An 11,103-nucleotide genomic window follows, 5' to 3' on the forward strand; every position below is an offset into this window, starting at 1 on the left:
TTCAGTAGTAAATAAAAACGCAAGAATTTATTTTTGCTTTTTTTATATAAATAAAGCATCGTAATTTGTGACATTAAAAAAATAATTTTTACAGGAACATTCCGAAAAAATCCCCTAAAGTCCGTATTAATGAATTCGATATAACTTGAAGAAAAATAAATTTCTCACATACTATCAGGAAATTAAAGATTCAATTAGATTCCTATTTCAGTCACCTAAATTATTTAGGGTGAAATGAGTTTAGGAATTTATAGCCAAACCTAAATATATATTTTTTGCTTAAAAAATAGCATTAATACAGTAAGTTATGTAAAATTTGCATAGAATGCTCTGCTTTACTGTTGTTGTAAAAATGGAACATAAATTTGAATTTCGTTCCCTTTTCAATTCGGTACATTTTTACATTATGTCCAACTCCTCGTTCACATTCGACACGTACACTTTTATAGCTTTTCGGGTATGCTGGCAAGGTTAGGGGTATCTATTCCGAAAGCCGTTCTAACATGGGTAGATTGGTAGGTGTGTCAGAAATTTTGTGAAAAATAGTGAATAATTCCACTCCGTTTTCCAAGCTTATAACTCCTCGGAAAATGTAACTCAAGCCCTAATTTTTTTTTCGAATTAAAGGAGCTAGGACCAAGGTTTCATTAAAAAATCAAAAGAAAAAACAAACAACGTGGTTAAAAAATCTTCGAACTTTACAGGTAAATTTCTAAAAAGCACTACTTTTTTGTTTTTAATTTGAATATATTATTTATTGACCTTTACTCTTCAATTTGTGATATATAAAACTTTGGTGTGTAAATTAATTATTTACTTTTTAATAGACACATGAAAATGGGGGGGCGTGAATTAAAAAAAACCTTTGTCTAAAATATTATATTCAGTTTATTGGAAAGGGCATAAAATTTCACATTGATCCTGAAAATATCGTAAAAATAGAATCAATAGAAAAATTTTGATAGATTTTAAAGTTTAAAAATTGAAAAATATTGAGTTCGTAAAATTCATTACTGTTTTTTGAAAAATAAAAAAAATAATATTTCTATTAATTTTAAAACAATATAATAGTTTATTTCGGAAGTATAATCCATAAAGAAAATAAACAACCCACTTTTAAAAGAGAAATCATGAGTTTTCTATATTTTATTCGCAGTTTCGTGATAGGGCTGTCAAAAATTCCTACAAAAATTCTGATACATCTACTAGATTGGAGTGTTTATTCGTTGTAAACGTACCCGACAACCTATAAATGTCGACATTTCCAATGTGAATGGTAAGCTGGACTTATGTAAAAAATAACAAAAAGATATACCAAACTGACTTTTTCGTTTAAAAATGGAATTATTTCCCTTTCGTTATTAACTATTTTTAAAAATAAATATATTGTGTTTTATACACATAAAGTACAATTGTTGAATGTTACTGTTTTGATTATATTCGTTTTAGGGGGGCACAATTAAAAAAATAAGAAAGATTAAAACGGAGCGAAATTTAAATTTCCGTTCCATTTTTACAACAACCGTGAAACAGCGCATACTCAGCAAGTTCTAATTTATAAGCATAATGTTGAAAAATTAAATCAACATTTTATTTATTTTTCTGCATAATTAATGATGGAAGTATTTTTCTGTTTATTTTCTGAACATCTGTTAAAAATAATAATTTGTACATTCTCATGAAAAAAAGAATCAAACTTTTCTCTACTTTCACATAACTATTTACAGTGTTCATGTGGAGCATTCATCTGTTCTATTTATAATAAAAAATCCGTTTTCAAAGAGAAACGTTTACTGCCAAATTTCTTTAAGAAAAAAAAGGGGGGGAGTTTTCCTGAAAAAAAAACTTTCACCTAAGAATTTATGGTAAAAAATAAATCTTTTTTGGGGGGAAAAATAACTTTTATTGATTAAAAAAATTGCAAAAAATAATAAAAGTAAATAAACGAACAAAATTCAATTTTTCTTCAGGAATGTGTTCCATTTTAACAAATTGAGCCACAGCAACGCGTGGCCGGGTACATCTATTATATATATATATATATATATATATATATATATATATATATATATATATATATACATATATATATACTCGGGTTTTTTATATTCAAAAGTAATGGACTAATGAATTCAACGAGGTTGCTAGATAATGCTCAATGAAAAGAGCTGATAATACTTGTTTATTGTTATATAAACATGCTCACATCCCGCTGCTACAAATAGCCACTTGTTTCAATCAAGCAACAGATATCATCAGGCAGCGACTTGACTATTCTATTTTGAATAGTCAATCGCTGCCTGATGATATCTGTTGTTTGATTGAAACAAGTGGCTATTTGTAGCAGCGGGATGTGAGCATGTTTATATAACAATAAACAAGTAACATATATATATATATGTGTGTGTGTGTATGTGTGCGTGTGCTTGTGTGTGTGTATAATTATAATTAGTTTGTTTGGAAAAAGGAAAGCCAGCAGAGTACTCACTTATGAGGAAAATCCGAAAATAAGAGCGTATTTATACTTTTTTCTTGTTTACAGAAAGTTTTTAGATGAGACAAGTCATTGGTACCGTCGGTTTACAACCCGATAAATAGGACCGTTTTAGATACCCATGTTAAGCTTGCGTCATCCAATACTCATCTGTGAGTGGACTCAGCAACATAAATACAAGTTCGAACGCAAAGTTATGTGTTTAATACTTTCAGTTAAAACAGAGCCACCTGTTATTCTATAAATATAAATGATGAGCATTGGCTGACCAGAGCTTGACATGGGTATCTAAAACGGTCCTAATTATCGGGTTTGAAACCGACGGTACCAATGAGTTGTCTCATCTAAAATCTTTCTGTAAACAATATACATACACACACACACACACATATATATATATTATATATTGCCTGATATATGTGTGTGTGTATTATGTCAAGCCATTTAAGAAACTCGTTTCTCATCGCTGAGCACTTTCAGTTGAAATAAAGTCGGTCAATTTAGCTACCAGCCGCAGATCATCATATAATGATTAGATCACTCTGACAGACAGTAAAAACATTTAAAAATAAATGTTTCAATGTCAACAGTGTTTCTTGCGGTTAACGGTGGCCAAATGGATTTGGCCCTTGCTAATAGAGTCAGAGACAGCTTCGTTGCCGGATTCGAATAACTCGACCGGCGTTAATCGTGACACCCTGCACTTATGATTCCCGAAAGGGTGAAACACTAGAGTCTGTAGTTATTTATATTTATAATTATTATAGTAAATAATTATGTCAGACTGATTAAGGAACTAGTTTCTTATCATTGAGTACTTTCAGTTGAAATAAAGTCGGTCAATCTCGCTTGCATGCGCATACCATCATATAATTATTAGATCACTCCGACAGACATTAAAAAATTTAAAAATAAATGTTTAAATTTCAACGGTATTTTTCGCGGTTACCGGTGGCCGAATAGATTTGATCCTTGCTAATGGAGTCTGATAGGGGTTCGTTGCCGGTTCGAATCTGTCGACTGCTGTTAATCGTGACACCTTGCACTGATGATTCCTGAAAGGATGAAACACTAGTGTCTGTAGGTATTTATATTTAATGTAATAAATAACTATATATATATGTATATATATATATATATATATAGAGAGAGAGAGAGAGGGAGAGAGAGAGATTTAAATACGTTTTGTTGTCATAGGTAATAAGTATAAAGCTTCTAAGTATAAAAGAATTGGATACGCACATAGTGAAATAAAATCGCAAAAGCTTTTGTTTTTTTCAAAAACATATTACTGCGCTTCTTTTTGAGTTGAATACTATATTGGATTCTTTTAAATAGTTAAGGAGTAACATTATCACACAAAAACTTAGCTATTTCAAGCGATAACATCTAACACGATAGGCATAACTAAAGTTATAAATTCTTTTGCGAAGAGAATCCGGTTGGTAAGTTCTTCATCATCATAACTTAGAAGAAGGTGGTAGGAAGCGGTAAGATCAAACACCACCAAGAGTAAACCAACAAAACTATAATGCAACTACCGACCCAATATGTGCGGACAAAACATACGAAAACCTATACAAAATCAAATCATGGAAATGTAACTGCTTCGGAGAACTTAGAACACGGATTGCTTTATATGATTGGAAACTTTGAAGTTAAATAGAAATAAAACACTTTAATCCAACAACTAACAAAATGAATATAACTTTAAAAATTAAATAAAAATGATCCTTATTTAATAGTTACAATGTGTATTGGATTCTATACTTACAATAAGTTAAGTATGGAAGGTCTGAAAAAGAAATTATAAAACTGAAAATAAAAACGATATACATGATATTAATTAGAATAGCATTAAATTATATACTACGAAGTTCCCAAGGTTTATGCTAAAGGACCACAAGGAAGATTTTAACAACAACCAATAGCATTAGATCAATATCTCCTTGAACCTCAAATATAGGAGAAATAAGTTAAATAAGTCAATATAGCATCATGTCTAACATCAAATCATAAGTGGTTAATAGCTTCATCAGACGAAGTTTTAGTTGATTTGAAAAATTACCCATGTGATGAACCATAAATTTATTATGTTTGACATAGATTCTTATTAACCATCTATTTCCTGCAATTGTTGGACATCGCTTTAAAGCTAACCAAAGATGAAACTAATTTAATTTGGAAAATGGCATAGTAAAACTAGATAGGAGAATATTAATTAAACACAAAAATATTTTTTGGCGAAGAAAAACAGCTTAACTTTGATATTACGATGGGTTCTTCCGAGTCGATTGAGGTAACAGATATAGTTGGATTATACATTCATAAAAAGATGTATAAAAAGATACCATGTATTTGACGGAGGTTATATAGAGACGATTCGCTGTTTTTTTGTTTTTTGTTTTTTTTTTGCGAACGCTGGGGACAGAAATTAGGAAGCAAACTATACACGTTACATCAACTCTTCAGAGATGTAGACCTAAAAATAATCATAAAGTAATGAATCTTCAAGATATTACCATAACCTTTGATAACAATAGATATGAACTATCTAATAAACTTAATCAAGCTTTATACTGAATTACATTTAACTCATGCTAGGTGAAAAATCCATAGCTTCTGTAAAACATACTGAAACTATTTTATAACGAACATATATTTAGTAGTAAGAAAACATTAAAAGAAAACATTAGCTAAGTCAGGATATAATAGTAGAATAAATCACGTAAAAGGTGAACCTAATGGATCACGGGGCGGGGGAGTAGAACAAAGACGCTATCAGATAATATTGCTTCAAGCAACCTTAAACTTAAAAATTCTAATAGCAATATAATAAGCACTAATAGTGCAAATCCGGAAAAGTTATGGAATCAGCAGGGACTTCTCGGAAATGAGAATAACAAATAATATATATATATAGATATAAATTTAGAATTGTTTATTCCACCTTACAGTTCCCACATCCTTAACAAAGCACTGACGATATTTTACCAGATTCTTGAGAAGAATTCTCTCACTGTAGTAATATAGGTAATGTCATACACAAAAACACAGTGAAATTGTCTATTTTCAACACCCATCAACATATCTAAAACTATAATAGGTTCAAGTAACCCAAAATAGATGAGACAATTACGGTAATTGGGAGCGATTACAGCCACTATAATCATGTAAAACCACAATGCACACTATTATACATGCGACGTTATTGAAAACTAGACCTAGGAGAAACATACGGTCTACGGTTACAGGTACAAGGGCAGATTCCGAAACCATACATTATACTTTAGAAATATTAATGACGATACAAATATGGAACCAACATCCGTAGCTAAGTGAGCATGGGAAATATTTAGAAATAACGTAGAGTATACGTCGAAACGGTAAATATTAGGGGGAGCAATATGTACTAAGTAAATCTAAGATTTGTAACATCTATCCTGCAATCAAAATATATACTATCTATAGTCGTATAATATTTTTGTGTATTCATATTCATATTTAAAAAAACACTTTTTTTCAATTAATTTAAAAAGAAAATACGACTTAAAACTTAGCCTAAATATGTATAATAATAATAATAAAAAGAGAACAATAAGTTTTATCTATATTCACGCACTTATAAAAAATATAGAGATTTTATTCTCTTCTTCACATTTTTTATAACGAAGCGTATCTTTAAACAACGATGTCTGTTAAAAAATCGACGATACCAACGAACTACTTTCTTCACTTTATCGAAATATTTTGTTTGCCATGTGCAAGAAAAAAGTATTTTAGCTTTCAATTTCATCATGGAGAACATGTGGCAACAAGCCCACTGCAAAACTCAAATAGCAACTCTCACGCTATTTCAAATCCAGTTTTCCACAATTATGGAAAGGAATAAGGGACAACAAGCCTCCCCACGGCATATCAACCCTTTCCAGCAACACCTCACAGGATATCAACCTTTTCTAGCAACAAACGTGACAACCAACACAAAGATGTTAACCAAACACTGTACCCGTTTGGATTTCACAACGGTTCATCTCACCTCACCTCACTGAAGTTCTCCAGATAACATGAGTAAGCTGCATCATGCACACTGATACACTCATCCCTGGACGTTCAGTCCGTACCGAGCCACTGAGTACGCCCCAGCACCTGAACAATGTTGACACAGCTCTCTACAGACGGAAAAATTTCCTCGCAGGCCCACTTGTGACCGTAAGTGAACCAACTCCAATCCACCCTGCTGACCCTTGCGCACGTGGCAATACAGTCTATGCCCGCAACACTTGCACTCAAACTCATAACGTCATTCCTGTGACCATTCCACAGTTGTACAAGTTTGAACACTTTTTTCCTGATATCCTTTAACGCCACAACTCTATATTTTCACCTGCTACTTAAATTAAAAAAAATCGCTCTCGTTCTCTATACAGTGGACACACACGCACACGTATATATGCGTATTTTTCTCCAATTTTCTTTTTTAGCTTCCAGTTAACTAGGAAGGGAGTATTGTGGGAGTTGAAACCCCTAGGCTAACTAAATTGTGGCCCTTTAACTCAGAAGAGCGATCTAGCTACGTCACTTCCTGTTACCTATATTTCTTTCTCTTTTGCCCTTGACCTTCACGCAGTGAAGATCTAACAAACACCGCTCCGGGTGGCATGAGCCACCACAGCGCCCTGACTAGCCAGTCAGCCTTTCACATCGCAAGTAACGAAATCTCATTCTAACGAACTCTTATTCTTTCTATCACTTCTTCATGTTTGTTTATGTAAATTAATTGCATTTCTTTCTCTGACATATAACGGTATGTTTTCGTCCTCATTATACGACCTTTTTGCCTTTTCAATTCCTCTACCATTAAATACATCCACCATAACACACATGGGGACGGGGTCGTCTATCACACAGCAGCCCATCCTCTCCCCAATATATATATATATGTGTATGTATATATATTTGAGGTATTAAAATGAATTAGATTACAGGTTGGGAAATCTAGTGGTTTCAAGTCTTATAGAAGACTAGAAGAAAACATTAATATAAGACAATCCCAGCTAAACAAGATTGCTGAATACACTAGATACAGCAAATAAAAATGCGAGTTTATATGTTCAAATTTAATCTAAAAGAATCAATTTTCAAATAAAATTTAACATTTATTTTTAGAAATCAAAGAATTGTTTAAATTAATGTCCTTAATCCATAGGTGTTTAATGTAAGTACATCTTCTCAAAGGAAACATTCTGGCAATCTTTGATTCAAGCAATAAAATTTAATTTTTATTTGAAAATTGACTAATTTTTAAATAAATTGAACATATAAATTATGAGTATATATATATATATATATATATATATATATATATATATATATATGGATTTACATGTGACGAAAAATAAAATGATTAACAAATGAAATTCATACAAGTAACATTACGATACGATAACGTTTTGTCCTCGTTACACGGAATACGAAATACATTTTTCATAAAAACAGAAATTAGTTTCGTACTCACAACTTCAATATATCCTTCTGTATGTTGTTAACACAAATTAACATAGAATATAATAAATATTGGTTTTATCAGAGAATAAAACAATTTTATACATTTTAACTTTATATATTTTTGTAAATTTATATAAAATAGAAATAATAGATAATTTCTAAAATATATGAGATGCTTTAGGTGTTAACTAAAATAGGTATATAGAAAATGACATGGTGTAAATATTTGCTATTTTTATTTCACTATTATTGTTAAAATATTAAATGGTAATGATTCATAATATATATATATATATGCATATATATATAAGAGCAAATAGTTAATAAAACATGTTAAAACACGTTGAAAAAGAGTTTAAAACATTTAATCTGAAAAGGAAACACTTAATAAGTTGATAGTCCTTAATCCGCAGAGTTTCGAAAAAATACTTTCCATCTCATCAGAGGGTAGGAAGTGGCAAAATGCGGGATCGGATTTTGCATACAAAAGTATTTGATGAAACTGCAAGTAAGTCAAAGATCTTACTTTATGACAAAAAGTGAAGCAGAGGGAATATGGTGATTTCAATCTGGTGAAAGGTAAATCATCCAATGACGGTAACATCCAAAAATATAAATCCAAGAAAGTTAATTTAAATTCCATTCCCACAAGTGAAATCCAAGGAAATCACGTAATTGGAAGATGGTCCAAAATAATCCAAAAGGCCGAAATCCATGAAATAATTCACAAATATGTACAAGGAAAAGGGGGAAAATTTCAATGATATTAATAAAAGAAAAACAAAGAATGCGTTTGATACGGCTGCCGAGATTAAATGTAATTAAGAAAATCAGTGAAGAAGAAACAAAAAAATTAAATGGTGATAGAATTAAATATAAAAGAGAAAAGCAAATGTCAAAATGACTGAGACAAAATGACGTTAAAAGGCGCGAAAAACATAGGGGAACAAAAAGAGCCCAATTGAAATGCACAGGTTATTACTTAAGAAAATGTCAGCAGAAGTTGTGAAAAGACACTAAATGGAAATAATAATAAAATAATTAATAAATAATAAATAAATAATAAATAAAAAATAAATAATAAATAAAAAAAAAGCATAAAATAAAAAATAAAAATGTTTTTAAGGGGAGGGGATGGCCAGTATCTGCAAATTCTGGATAAAGCAAGTAAGTATGTTAGTAAATGCATATAGTAAAATATAAGCAAATATACATACAGGATATGAATGTGTAGGTAGATTGCTATATTAGATAGATAGGAATATTTAAAAACTAAAACAGAAATTACAGATAAAAAACCGGCCAAGCAAAGAAGAAATAAAGAATTAACATAAAGGATTAAAAAGTTATAAAGTATTAAGAAACTATGTAGACAATTGAAAAATATGAACATGAAAAGTAATATGATTAAGCTTAAACATGGAAAAATAAATGACTAGTTGTTAAAACTTGAAAAAAAAGGACAAGATATTCTAGTGAACAATATAATAAATTTATAACTTAAAATATTACAGCATTGAGTTAGGAAAATGTATTAATCTAAATATTTTATAGTCAGAATAAATTATGTTTCATGGAAATTTCTCAAGATAAGACATGAAATCACTGAATGTAAGGATCAAAAAATACTATTACTGGTAAAAAAACAAAACTTTTCAACGATAAGTTTTAAATGGAATAGATTATGACCTAGTAGACAGCAATACTCCCCTCTCTGTCAGAAACATTGCTTATGGAATATGAGGACTAATGAACAAGGCAAGTCTCATAAGGCTGCCGTAAGTTAACTCAACATCATTTATTTTCTAATTTATAATTAAAAAAAACAGAAGTGAAATAAAATATGTTCGGTAGTAATGTAACATGATTTCGGCTATGACGAGAGAATATTCTGTTCATTGTTTTTACTCTTGAGGATATATCCGACACATTTAGACACAGTTAATCAATTGAGAACCACATAACTATCTACAAACATATAATATATTAACTGATATATAGTCTAGAGTAAAAACAAGGCCGATAGCCATTAGTCGCGTGCTCTCGTGTAATGAATGAATGCGTAGATGTAGGATTGACATGAAATTCTTAAGGATAAACTAAAATGACCGACAATTGGGCTGAAATGACTTAAATAAAAATTAAATGACTTAGAATGACTTTAATGAACTTAAGGATGACTTGAATGACCTTAAGAATGACTTGAAGGCTTAAAAATAACTGGAATCCTTTAAAAACATTTGAATGATCTGGAGAATGACTTGAATGGCTTTGAGACTGACTGGTTGTAAAGTGTGTTATCATTTTACATTAAATTAATCCAGAAAAGTGATCCTCACTTTATATCACAAAGTAACAAACATAAGTACAGCATGTAGTAAGAACAGATACTACACTTTGATCTTGGCCAAAAGGCCAAGAAAAGGGTATTTATTTGCTCCCTCACCGTTCAAATTAGGCCAAGGCCGAATTTTACTGGGAGGAGTGAAGGGGAAATGTGGACCAACTTCCCGGGGAGTAGGGGAGCTGGTTAGTGACAATTGGTATGAAGGGTTGCTCCTACATTGACCAAGGTTTTTTATGCGGTGTTGCCCCAACATATGGTCTTGGCTTGCAGCATCTGCCGGAACAGATACTACGCTTTGAGCTTAAAAAGCTAAGAACAGCATCTATTAACAACAGACCTTTGATCTTAACCAAAAAAGCCGAGCACAAAAGTGTTATGGACAGACCGACAGATCGAACGACCAACCAATGGAGTCACTTATAGAGTCGCTTGCACGCGACTAATAATGAAAAGCATATTCTCTTGTCATAGCACTTATCATGAAGTTATTCTTTCAAATCAGAAAAGATAGCTTTATGTATTAGATGTATACCTACCGTTTTGTTTATTTTTACATTCAATATACATAACTGCATCGCAGTCTTTTCATATCAGTGGACCAGATTATATACAGTTATGGCTTTCGTCCATTCTCTGATGTCATTTTTTCAATACTACACCAATTCTAGAGAAATCTAAAGGAAGAAAATATGATTTCGAACATGTTAGTTGCACAAAAGCAGACAACAAAAGCCGGTTTTCGCGCTCCAACGCG

General features: G+C 31.2%; 1 pseudogene; it reads right to left on the bottom strand.

Annotated features, from left to right (window-relative positions):
• Window positions 1-10,291: 10,291 nt before the first annotated feature.
• LOC145260027 (U2 spliceosomal RNA) lies at window positions 10,292-10,430 on the bottom strand (annotated as a pseudogene).
• Window positions 10,431-11,103: the final 673 nt, after the last annotated feature.

The sequence above is a fragment of the Euprymna scolopes genome, chromosome 35 (assembly GCF_053919585.1).
Source record: "Euprymna scolopes isolate OS-2025 chromosome 35, ASM5391958v1, whole genome shotgun sequence".
In the NCBI taxonomy this organism is placed as follows: Eukaryota; Metazoa; Mollusca; class Cephalopoda; order Sepiida; family Sepiolidae; genus Euprymna; species Euprymna scolopes.